The sequence below is a fragment of the Panthera uncia genome, chromosome C2 (genome assembly GCF_023721935.1).
Source record: "Panthera uncia isolate 11264 chromosome C2, Puncia_PCG_1.0, whole genome shotgun sequence".
NCBI classification, from domain to species: domain Eukaryota; kingdom Metazoa; phylum Chordata; class Mammalia; order Carnivora; family Felidae; genus Panthera; species Panthera uncia.
In genome coordinates this window covers 130,246,040-130,259,100 of record NC_064810.1, presented here as the reverse complement: position 1 = coordinate 130,259,100, position 13,061 = coordinate 130,246,040, and the positions used below count along the sequence as shown (strand labels likewise).

At 43.2% G+C, this 13,061-nt stretch overlaps 1 long non-coding RNA gene across 3 annotated transcripts in view; it reads right to left on the bottom strand.

Moving 5' to 3' along the window:
- Nucleotides 1-3,112: 3,112 nt before the first annotated feature.
- The window catches only part of LOC125921340 (uncharacterized), a 30,321-nt gene continuing 20,372 nt past the window's right edge, over nucleotides 3,113-13,061 (bottom strand). For 2 of the 3 annotated variants that reach the window (XR_007457381.1, XR_007457382.1), the window contains exons 3-4: nucleotides 11,335-11,438; nucleotides 7,727-8,391 (exon numbers count right to left, since the gene is read on the bottom strand). This is a non-coding gene — a long non-coding RNA (uncharacterized LOC125921340). Of the gene's footprint in view, nucleotides 4,876-7,726; nucleotides 8,392-11,334; nucleotides 11,439-13,061 lie in introns of those variants that run through there. The other variant, XR_007457383.1, reaches the window with a different exon arrangement.

The following is a 13,061-nucleotide window of genomic DNA, read 5'->3' as shown; positions in this document are numbered from 1 at the left end:
GAAAGAAAGAAAGAAAGAAAGAAAGAAAGAAAGAAAGAAAGAAAGAAAGAAAAGGTTAAGAAAACTTCTGAGAAATGGATTTGGTTTCATTTCTAAGCCTACCCATTTAAACGCACCTCCTGAAAAGGAATTTCTACCACAATATATTTTCCAAATTCACTGATCATTAAGCCACGTATGAACAATGACTAAAACACACAGGATCAGATGCATTGAAATGAGTGAGTCCCCCCAGGAAAACACCTAGAGGAGTTCCCCCACCTCCCCAGGCATCCAGAGTGGACCACTCCCCTCCTCAGGGCAGGACACCTCCCTGCCCACGCCCAGCCGGGAAGACAGCCACAGGCCAGGGCCCAGGGCCCGGAGCCATGACTGTGTTTTTGGGAAATTAGACTCTCAAACCAGACTACTTTTGTTTTCTTGCCTCTCGTGATCTGCCTTTCCCTTCATGATAATGAAAGCATTGACTTTGTGGTAAGGGTTTTAACATCTCCAGACTCAGAGTATGGTCTGTGGACCAGCAGTATCAGCATCACCAGGAGCTCGTTAGAAGTCTACAATCTTAGGCCCCACCTCAGCCCTGTTGAATCAGAATCTGCATTTTAACATGATCCTCAGGTGATTCGTAGGCTCATTAAAGTTTGAGAAGCACTGTTTTAATCTTTCTGAGCCTCATACTTATCTTGCAAGGTTATTGTGAGGATTAAATATGTTCAAAGTGGCTGGCAAGAACTAAGTGCTAAATACATTTTTATCCTCTTCTTTACCCGGCACCCTGCACTGCCTCTGTGCCTGGTCTCCATCTGCCTGAGCCCTTCTTCTTGGCCTGGGCTTCTGAAAGCTGACCTTAACTTGCTTACTCAGACCCTGCCACTTGGCCAGTGCCCCAGACTGACCTCAACTCTTTCCTTGGAGTCCCTGGCAGACTCACTGGGGCCTGTTGCTATACTTTTCAGCACTGCCTGCTGACCTAGACTGTCCTAGACTTATCCTTGCTCTCCCCAAGCCCCACCTCTCTTGGCCCATCGCTGCCTTTGGACACCAAAAACTCTACAACAGCACGTATTTTAGTCACGCTGCCATTGCTCAAAATGGCCTTGGAACTGCTCCTTGGAATTTGCCTTTACAACCTCACACGGTGCCTGGCCCAGCAGAGTCACTAACTAAATATTCCTTAGAGGAATGAATGAAGAACAAGCCTTCATACTGGGCCACAGGGTTTGTATCTCCTTTTGGGGATTCAGTTTCTTTGCTTTTCCTTTTTCCCACTTTTCTTTGCCATCTCAAAAGTGTGATGCAGAAGGCTGAGATTCAATGTTGACCCAGAAAGAAAGAACCAATGAGAATGCCTGACTTGTTACGATTCTAGACCTCAATTCTCTATGCAAGGGAGCCCCTGTGGCCCCCAGGGTCCAGCCCTGCTCACTATGATAACATGCTGGGGCTTGAGGCCAATTGCCAGAAAGTATTGTCAGGTCCTGGCCTGGCCTTCTGTGCTTAGGTGGCTATGGGCTATCGGTATCCTGTCCAAATCTCCTTCACTGGCTAGTACGCACGTCACCCAGCTGCTGCAAGTGCTAGGGCCTGAAGCTCCCACCTGTGACCTTCTTTGGACAATTGCTATTGAATGAGCCACCTCACCTAGAAAATTAGGATATATGTCATCCTCACTCTCACCCCAAGGAACCAATGACTGAAGGATATAGGGGTATAAAAGCCAGAACCTTTGTCTCCAGGTGAGAGAACTCTGTAGTACAGCTCACATTGCAGAGCTCCCACAGATCAGGCCAAGGCTAGAATTTACCTGAGACCACATCCCCGACCAGCTCATTCCTCTGCTTCCTTTACTCCTTTACAAGTTTCCTTCTAGGGCATCCCTCAATAAACTGTGTGCACCTGAAACTCTTTGTCAGGCTCTGGTTCCAGGAAAACTGGCCGAAAACAGCGCTTTTGGGATTGAGTGGCAGAACAAGGTTTCTGTGTTCAGGATCCTGAGGGCTCAGCAGACACCATCTCGACACCAGCCCGACATGACTTATACTGGCATCTCCCGCCCACTCCCATCAGCCCCTGGAGGCCCCAGAGCCAACTCTAAGAGAGAGCGATGAGAATCTAGAGCCGTGTTGTCCAAAATGGTAGCCACTAGCTACAGGTGACTGCTGAACATTTGAAATGTGGCTCATGCAATTAAAAAGCCGAATAGTTAATTTCACTTTATTTTAATTTAAAAAATTGGTATTGGGGTGCCGGGGTGGCTCAGTCGGTTGAGCTTCCGACTTCGGCTCAGGTCATGATCTCGTGGTCTCTGAGTTCAAGCCCCGCATCGGGCTCTGTGCTGGCAGCTCAGAGCCTGGAGCCTGTTTCTGTGCTGACAGCTCAGAGCCTGGAGCCTGCTTTGGATTCTGTGTCTCCCTCTCTCTCTGCCCTTCCCCCGCTCATGCTCTGTCTCTCTCTCTCTGTCAAAAATAAAAATAAACATTAAAAAAAATTTTTTTAAATAAAAAAATTAAAAAAACAAAAAATTGGTACTCAATTCAGTTATTAGGAAACTATTAAGCATATTTGTAACAACTTGGGTGTGTAAATCTACATCTTTGCAGGTTGCAAATCTTTTTTAAAAAAATTTACATCCAAGTTAAGTAGCATAGAGTGCAATAATGATTTCAGTAGAATCCAGTGATTCATCTCCCACATATAACATCCAGTGCTCATCCCAACAAGTGTCCTCCCTAATGCCCCTTGCCCATTTAGCCCATCCCCCCACCCACCTCCCCTCCTGCGACCCTCAATTTGTTCTCTGTATTTAAGAGTCTCTTATATCTTGCCACCCTCCCTGTTTTTATATTATTTTTGCTTCCCTTCCCTTATGTTCATCTGTTTTGTATCTTAAATTCCACATATGAGGGAAGTCACATGACATTTGTCTTTCTCTGACTAATTTTGCTTAGGATAATGCCCTCTAGTTCCATCCACATGGTTGCAAATGGCAAGATTTCATTATTTTTGATTGCCGAGTAATACTCCATTATATATATATGTGTATATATATATGTATATGTATATATATATATATATACACATATATATATAATTTATCCATTAATTTGTCGATAGACATTTGGGCTCTTTCCATACTTTGGCTGTTGTTGATAGTGCTGCTATAAGCATTGGGGTGCATGTGCCCCTTCGAAACAGCACACCGGGATCCTTTGGATAAATTTCAGGTTGCAAATCTTATGAAATCCAAATACAGTTCAAGGATTTTTCCAATGGAAATTTAGCATCCAAATTGAGAGGTGCTGTATGTATTAAAAAGGTACACCAGATTCTAGAGATCTAGTATTAAAAGATAACATAAAAGATACCATTAATATTTTTATTTATTTTTTAATTAAAAAATGTTTATTTATTTATTTTTGAGAGAGTTGGGAAGGGGCGGGGGAGGGGGGGAGCAGAGAGAGAGAATCCCAAGCAGGCTCTGAGCTGTTAGCTCAGAGCCCAATGTAGGGCTTGATCTCACAAACCCTGGGGTCATGACCTGAGCCAAAATCAAGAGTAGGATGCCTGACCGACTGAGCCACCCAGGCACCCCTCATTAATATTTTTAATATTGGTTACATGTTAAAATAATATTTTATTTACTTTGTTAAATAAAATGTTATTAGTATTTAAACTATGGCTTTGAAAAATGTTTAATTATGTACATAATAAGAATATGTACTAATTACATGTGTAATAAGAATTAAATGCAAGGACCAGGCAGGGTACTGGAGTCCAGACTGAAATGTGACCAAAAAGGACTTAGAGATACTGAGCCCCAGAGATGTTAAGATAAAACAGTTGCTCATATATCCTCTCAGGCAATTCCCATGTCTCAAGTGGGGTTCCCCAGAAACAGACATTGATATGAGGATTAATGTGCAAAGCAATTATTGCCAAAAAGCTGGTAGGAAGTGGAGGACAGGATAGGGAAACGGGGAAAACCGGGAATGATTTCAGCAGTCTGCAGAGGGCAGCTTAAGTTTCACCCAGATGGCAAATTCTGGAGTATAAGTTATACTTCAGAGGTTGTCTCAACTCCAGGTGAGGGAGGCTGGTTTTCAAAGCCCCCCACCAATCAGTCCCTTGTCAAAGGACTCAGCAGGAGACCTAAACTCCTGGGTACCTCCTACTTGTGATCCTAGGCAAAGCAGCTCTAGCAGCCCAAAGAGAGTTCTAAGAAAAAGAGTTACATGTACAGACTATTGAAGGCAAAAGCACGCTGAAGCCAGGGGAGGAGTGACCAGACATAGTAAAGAAATTTAAGGATTCTGGGTAGTGCATCAACAGCCTCCACTGTACTCCATCTTGGAAGGTCACCTGCGTACAACTCTTCCCTGCAGCCTGAAGAGTGTAGCTGGATCAGCAACCTTATGTGCTCTCTTCAATTCACCTTCTGGTTTTCAGACTGTTCTTACAGAGTTTCCTTTTGGGTCACTATAAATCCAGGAGAGCCCAGCTGGTAAGGGCTCCATGCCCTCTACCTGGCTAAAAATGAAGCAGTTCTACTTTTATTTTCTCCTATGTATTGGGTTTCCAAGGATGATTTTGCTTAACCAGAGGTCTCCACAGCTAAAAGAAAGCCTTGAAAACTACAGTGATAGGCCGTGGTCAAAATAAGTGTATTACTTTTTTTTTTTTTATCACTGGATAACAAATCGCCCAAAACTTAGAAGCTCAAAATAACATACATTTTTTTCTCACAGTCTCTGTAGGTCAGAAGTCCAAGCACAGCTAAGCTCAGAGTCTCATAAGGCTGCCATCTAGGTATTGACAGAGGCTGTGGTCTCATCAGAGGCTTGACTAGGGAAGGATCTGATTCCAAGCTCCTTCAGGCTGTTGGCAGAATTGATCTCCTTGTAACTGTAGGACTAGGGCCTGTTTTCTTGCTGACTGTCAGCAAATATGGGCCACCCAAAGTTTCTTGCCAGGTGGGCCCCTCCATAGGCCCTCTTGTGACAAGGCAGCTTACTCCTTCAAGGCATAATGAAGTCTCTCTAGTCTATGCTAGCAAGATAGAGCTATATATGTATATAATAACATAATCATGAGTGATATATAACAACATAATCATGAAAGTGACACCCTTGCCATGTTCTAGGGTGAGTTCCTAGTCCTACCCACACTCAAAGGGAGGACATGATACAGGACATAAAAATGGGGCCATACTAGTGTCTGTCCACCACACTGGTTATAGAGGAATGATGTTTAATTGGAGGCTTCTTGGTAAAAGCCTTGCCATGTAAGAGAAAGAATTGCTATATTTCTAATTCTTCCATTCATACCAACCTGGTCTTAAGCAAGCAAGCAAGGTCTTTCTTGTGCAGACCCTAAATGATTTTGATCTATTGTCTTGCTTTCTGACCTCTCATATCTGTGTGCATTTTGACAACACATTTTCAACCAGTATCTCTAGACCACGGGTGCGGTCTTGGGCTTGCCCTGGCTAGTTACGTAGCCCTATCTCTGCATTCTTACAGCTGTTGCCTCTGGTCCTGCACCTAATAGTCTTTTTTTTTTTTTTTTTTCCACTGAATTTCCTGCCTTGGTTTTCATATATTCAATCAAAACTGTCACATGGGAAAAAGCTACAGCTCACTGGATCAAACAAAACACATTATAATAATTAAAAAGCAAATCTTGGTTAAATTTCCTCAGATAAGAAGGAGTTACTTTAGATTAACTGTACTTGACTACCTTGATAAATTTGACATCATTTAGATTTTTAGTTTAGCCTTATGGTAATTTTTAAACAACATCTGTAGGATACCAGCTTCAGGGAATTTGGCCGGCATTACTAAAAGTCACATTTTGCTGAAAGCTTGTTGAATTTAGAGCTCACATTTTATGTAAAATTTGAAGACTTTGATGCTTAATACCTCCAATTTATTACCTCTCTGAGGTCTTAAAGTGTCATTATACTTTATTTCACCAATGAAAACAGTAAATAGTAAATGTTAGGGAATGAAACAAAAACAAGTTATTCATCAAGCATTATCAGAAAAAGAAAACCTTAAGAATCACCAGAGAAACAAAAGGAATTTGAGAACTGAAGATCAATCCAGAGACTGACTAATCAGGAATGGCAAATATTTAGCATGGATGCCTCAACTTCCCAACTGGTGCCCGTGGCAGACATCATCAATTCATCACTACATTCCTCTGCTGAGTCTGAATAGGGCTTCTGAGTTCTCCATTCCCAGAAATGACTACTACTTTAGATAAGGCTCTTTAGTTACAAGTAATAGAAACCAACTTGAGCCACCTTGAGCAAATAAGGAGGAAATTCATAGAAACATACAAGGGTGTCCTAAAGAAGTCCAGCACAAGTATGTAGCTAGGCCTCAGGAACCAGGAACCAGAAAGCCATCAGGCCTCTGTCCCTTACCTCTGCATGTTTCTGCCTGCTTCTTTTCACTTTTTTTCTCTTCAGTCAGGCTTTCTCTTCATCTCCAATCTGCTTGAGGTCATGCGGCCACTCTTAGCACCCATGTTTTCTTATTCCAATTATAGCCTCCTACAGTGACTGTATCTGAATCTCAGCATCAGATTCCCAAGGGAGAAGCTCTGACTGACTGTGCTTAGATCAGGTGACTACCTCTGACCCCGTCAACCCTCATCTAAAAGGTAGGGACAGCGTTCAAAATGGCTATGTAGTGCCCGCTCCCGTGGAATGGCGAGCAGTTCTCAGAAAGGGCAGGGATGGCTCACAGCCTGAGCAGAAAAGTCAGAGATCTTTTCTATTACTATTATCAATCAACAGGCAGTGGCATAAGATGAAACACATTTTCTCCTTAGGATCTAGATCAGGCGAGACCAGTAGGGCTTCCGTGGATGGCGGACATGTTCTGTATCTGCACGCTCAGATGTGATAGCCACTCACCACATGTGAGCTGTCAAGTACTTGAAATGTGTGTGGGGAACCGAATTGTTAATCTTATTTACTTTTAACTTAAATTTAAATAGCCATATATAGCAAGTGGCCACCATACCAGGCAGTGTAGTTTAAAGATAAGGAAACTGAGCTCCCAGACCACAAAGCTAGTTAATAACACAACTGGAACTGAATGCTTGCTCTCCTCTGTCTTTAAAATCTTTCCATCCCATTAGTTGGAATTGAGGAATCCACACAGAGGATCTTCCCAGGTAATTCAAATTTGCTACTTTAAGTGTCCACACCTAACCATTCATTGATGTCAAGCTTTCTGAAGTGTACTGCACACGTCCCTGCCTTGGAAAAAAGCCATGTGGCCGTAATTGTAGACTTTTCTTAATAACACCAAGTGTGAACCTCAGTTGTCACTCTGGGGAATAATAATGAGGCCCTCAGAACAGGGCCTAGTGAGGCTTACAGGGCTGTTTTCCCCACACTTAACGTCTCTACAGCTGGGAACGATTTGGCTGTTTCCTCTCTCCTTGTCACATCTTGATGTGGTGGCTTCTGACAGCATCCCACCTCCCTTCACTAGCTCAGCAACGAACCAAGTACAGGAACTTGATCCATTAGTGAGCTTAATTTCACCCACGATTCTAAACCATTAGGCCTGGGGGAGTTTCACAACTGAGTCAGGTACACAGGGTTTTGTATAAAATTTTCCACAATACACAGTTTTTTTTTCTTAAAGGTGTATAATGATGTGAGTCTCATGAAAGCTGTTTGCGGGATAAATGGTATGATGTTTTTTGGTTTTTGGTTGTTTTTTTTTTTTTATTGTGCCACTGTGGGTATGTCAATATTGCCATGTCTAGGGTACCAAGATAGGATAAGACTGTGCACAAAATATTTCAAGAAATGAGATGGAAACTTGGTGTGGATTATTTTAGATTACTTTCCTGAGCTCTTTTTCCACAGTGTGTTTTCAGGTCGTGGGATAGCCACAGTTTTACAAATCTTTTGAAAATATTCAAACTCCAAAGTGAATTTGAAGGATACTAAAAGAAATAATTCGTTTCTGTATTCTCTGCTTATATGGGGGCCAGACTTGCAGTAATTGTATCTATTCAAAACACATCTGAGTGAGTGAGAGCCAGAAAGGGCTCAAAGCAAAGGGAATAGTTGTCGCAAAGCCCATGCACTAGAGACCCTGACCCGTAGCCAGGAGAAACAAGACACCCTGATGGCCTTCAGCCTGGGTCTCATGCTCTTCTCCTGGAGCCTGGACTGAGGGTGTGTGAGAAGGCTGGTTCAAAAGGAAATCTGGGCTCTGCTTCCCGGACCACCAAAAGCCACTATATGACTATACGCTCTGTTCACCATTTCTGGGGAGAATATAATCTATTTTAGAAATATTTCCCTTACACGATTAAAATGTTTGGGTTTTTGTGGCATCTGTGAGGTGAGCTTTCAGTTATCTGGGAAAAAAAAAAAAAAAAGGTTTATGCAGAGGCACACCACCAAACAGGGGTCCTGCATTTTCACTTGGCCTTCTGAAAACACCGTGAGGATTTGTTCAAGGGAAGCACTCATTTTGCCTTTATGCTACTTTACAAAATAACTTCGCTAACGCGTTCATCAGTTCATCAGTTATTTATAGTCAAGTCTTGATTATCCTCTAGGCAGGTTCCTGGCACGGTTTTCAGCCCTCTGTTTGCCTTTCTCACCTCCCACGGACACACACACTTCTGCAGCTTGTAGCAACTTAGAATTTCCCCTGAGTCACAGCTCCCCTACCCCTCGTGCCAGCTCAGCCGCCCTTCCCCCAAGGTGTCTACAAACCCAAACAACAGTTACCTACCTCCCCACAGCCTTTCCCAAGAACCAGACGAGGCCGCCAGAGAGGATTCTGGGGTTCCTGGGAAGCATGCGGAGAGCCCCAGATCTTGCGGGAAGGCTGGAGAGGGGTCACTAGCAAGGGCGGAGCGGGGACATCCACTAGCTTCCCATCTCATTTCGCAGCATGGCATCACTTTGTTTGAAGTGTTATGTATTCCCAAGACATGTGACACACCCTCCCCTCCTCAAATTCCAGATGAGTACAAAAACAAATTCCTAAGTTGCATCAGAATTATTTCTTTTCTATCTGCACTTTGGGCCTCCGTGAAAGTGGCACTGGCATTTTTTTAATTTTTTTTTTATTTTTTATTTTTTTTTGTGATGAGGAATAGATTCTAGGTCTCCTAATTCCTGAGCCAGAGATGTTTCCATGCTGCCCTTAGAGCAGTGGTTCTCAGTCTTGGGATTCTGATGCCTCGGCCTCAGCTCTAGAGATTCTGATTTTAACTGATCTGAGATTAGACCTGAGCACTGGGCTCTTCACATATCCTCCAAGCGGTTCTAGTGTGCAGCCAAGGCTGAGAACCACTGGCTCAGAGCCTCACTTGGCTAATAGTGATTGCGAGTGTAGCTCTTCAGTTGCACAGCTGTGGCTCCACTGATTTAGAATAAATGTTTGACTAGGAAGGGGAGGAGATGTACACACACACACAGAACAATTCAGGGGCTGTTGCACATCGCCAGGGTGAACATTTCATTCACTCATTCAGTCCACAAACATTTATTGAGGCCCGCCACTAGAATGGGTAGATGCAAAAATGCATGATAAAGTCACTAACCTCCAGGATATAACAACCCCCTAGAAGAAGCTTTCCGACAGGTTCTCTGGACCCCCAGAGTCCCCTAGAGGGACAGTCAATTCTAGCCCTTCCTCCTTCCTGGTTTATGTCCAGTTAGTGACTCATAATTCCCCTGCATTTGCACATGATTTGACTGAACATATATAATCCTGATGCTTGTAGTCTCTGGTTGCTCTGCAGAGTACAGTTGCTTGAATTATGACAGTTATCTCTGCTAATAAAGTTCACTTTTTTACTGCAGAGTTATAAATACATATGCAGCTTGCATATTCGAGGAGGCATGTGGGAGGAAACGCTGAGCTGTGGGGCCCTTCTAGAACAGAAGCCACTCCCTGGCACCTGCACATACATAACTTTCCTGATACATCCCTCCGTGCACTACCCCCCCCCCCCCCCCCCACCATCCCAAAGGCTCATCTTCAGGGCTTTCTTATAAAAAGGATTTACTGTATACGACCCTGGTGAGAAGATCAGAAATTAGCATCCTTGACATTTGCCTGCTTTCCTCAGCCCCCAAATGGATTCAGAGCCATCAGCTTCCCTTTTCCCAGGAGAAAACTGGTCCCACAGTCTCTGAGGAGACTGGAATGGCATTAACTGGGATGTAAAGCGACAGCCAAATGGGGATTAGGAAGACAGGCAGCAGGAAGGGGGGATGGCCGATCTTGTAAATTTGAGCCCTGCAAATAAATTCATTAAGTCTAGGATATGCTCGGGGTGCTGGTAAGGCATATAAAGGAGCAGCAGACAAATAAATCTAGCCAGTTGTTTGAAGGAGAAGAGCTAATGGAGGAATTTTTCTAAAAGGAACTTTAACTTTTTACTGAATGCAATAACACTATGCATTATCAATCAGCTGACTATAATTTTACAATTTAGCCTGGAATTTGAACTGCCTGCAGGAGATTGTACCTTGTGGGTAATAATAGGTATGCATGGTGAATGTTGTATAGCATATTTCCTTAAAATATATAGCGGGCTACTTTGGTAACGAATATGTTTATTTGCAGAGAAAATTACGATTATGGTGTGACTCAGCATGGAGCAGGCGCTGCTGGTTGTCTAACCAACAGCTTTTCCCCATTTTCCTTGCTAGTCAAGGAAATCCCACTGAGTTGGGAGGGGGTGGCTAGATTTCCACTCTCCCCCAAGTGACAGGGTTGAGAGTGACTTCGCCCTCCCCCCAGGATCAAAGGGAAATCCTCACGGGCCTCAGCCAATCCCAGTGACCCATTCCCCTCGCTGGAGCTACTTCAGGGGTGGGTGTACTGGACTGTCTGCTGCCAGCATGGTACCACTATTTGCCTCTAAGTCAAGGACCTGTGCTGTCCAGAATGACCATCTCTGCCCTGTTCCAGCTCATTGCTCGCAAGAGGAACTCAGGTCAGGATTTGCAAAGAGGACGGTGTTATTCCTCTAGAGATAGTTGTAGCTGCATGGGTGGGCAGATGAGAAAGTCCCCGCAGCTTCCTGGCACAAATGTAAGGAATTACACACTTAGGTGTTTGAGGCTAAGGTTGTTCAGGGTCAGCTCCTCTGATCTTTAAGGATAGAGTTTCTAAACTCTGCTCCCCTGGCTCTCCCAGGAGTTGTGGGAGATTCTACGATAGGTCTGTTAGATCCAGGATGCATCGAGTGGCTTTAGTTTTCCATCCTGAACCCTGACTGATACAGTGGCCAGGGGTCCAGTATTGACCAATAGGCTGGAGTGCTTTTCTTTACCTCTGAGAAGCAGACTGTAGGAGAGACAGCCCCTATCTGCTGCCTCTGGATGACGTGGCATTTGGATGTGATGCCTGGTACAGCTGTCACCATTTGCTGCCCGCCTGAAATAGAGCCAATATGCAAGTAAAAGGAGAGCCGAGAGAAATGCCCAGCAAGAGGAGCTGAAGTCCTGATGTACCTGCAGCCAATGGCTTTATAATTGGCACAGACATATTCTTTAAGGAAGCAAATGTTAAGATAGTTTGACAGTGGCTGCCGTGTTTTCTGAGGATGAGACATTATAGAGTGATTCACACCTGCTCTCCAGCCTTTTCTTCTTCTATTCTTCCCCCACCCCAGCAAATGAATATCCAGATAATCTCTGTCTCAAATGTATCACACACCTTTGAAATATCTATGTGAATTATTGGTTTGCATTGGCATATGTGTCTACAATATTATTGCACCTTTTTTTTTCAAACTCCAATTACACTTTAAAAGACTTATACTGCCAAAGCATTAGTATAATCCTATCATTTTGAATTTCTTCTTGTTTTACCCATACACATTCAGTCCTCACTTTGCAGGATAGTGCAGGAGCAAAAAAATGACCCTGAAAGCTGAATCTATACCAAGCAATCTTAATAATTAACAGGAAAAATTACAACTGTTGCATAAAAGTTTTTTCTAAAATACTAAAAACTCTTACTTTCATTTATAAACATATGGGGGTACTTTAAAAATGGTAAAAGTTACATTTATCTGATACAATGTTACTTAAAACATTGCAAACATTGATTAAATGTTCTATTTCTTTGAAAAATTTGAGTCGTTTGAACAGTGCTTATCTTCAGAGCATCTTTTCTCTGCCTTGGCAAATTGTCATGTCATTCTAAGTTTAGAGCAGCTTCTAACATTTTATCCTTTACACTTACAGTGTAAGTATAACTTTAGAGTTTTTTAAATATGAAAATTTTGTCCATGTCACTTCCCCTGAGACATCCTCCTTTTTGCCACACCACTCACTGATGATAAATTTGCCTTCTGGCTGTGTACCTATGTTTCTTGAATAGCTGCAGTGTCAACATTCTCACTGTAGAAACTTATGTATTATTTGCAACCCAAATAATCATGATATAGGAAGCATTACTATTATTGTTGTAAATTCCATATGAAAACTTCCTGGTGAGTTCTAAATCAGTTATAGTAGTAGCACTTGAAGAGAACTGTCCACAAACCTTGGGAGTCTGCCTCTGGACAAGCAAAAAAGCATGTTGTTATATGAATTCTCCCATCCTATTGAGTACTGACTTCCTAAAATGCCATTGTTCTTCCCCAGGACCCCCTTGGGTGCACCACAAGGCATTGTTTTGGTTTTGGAACCTATCTACCCTTCTGGGAAAAAGAAAAGAAGTCAAGTTTTTACCTGAGGAAAGCCAGCTGGGCACAAAGGAAATTTGTTTTGTGAAGTCGCTATCCATCCAGGCTAGCAATCAAGAGAATCTTATGGGTCAAGTGACAGTACCTTCCTGGATTACTGTGTTAAAAAGGACTTTCAGGGGCGCCTGGGTGGCTCGGTCAGTTAAGTGGCTGAATTCAGCTCAGGTCATGGTCTCGCGGTCCGTGAGTTCGAGCCCCATGTCAGGCTCTGTGCTGACAGCTCAGAGCCTGGAGCCTGTTTCAGATTCTGTGTCTCCCTCTCTCTGACCCTCCCCCATTCATGCTCTGTCTCTCTCTGTCTCAAA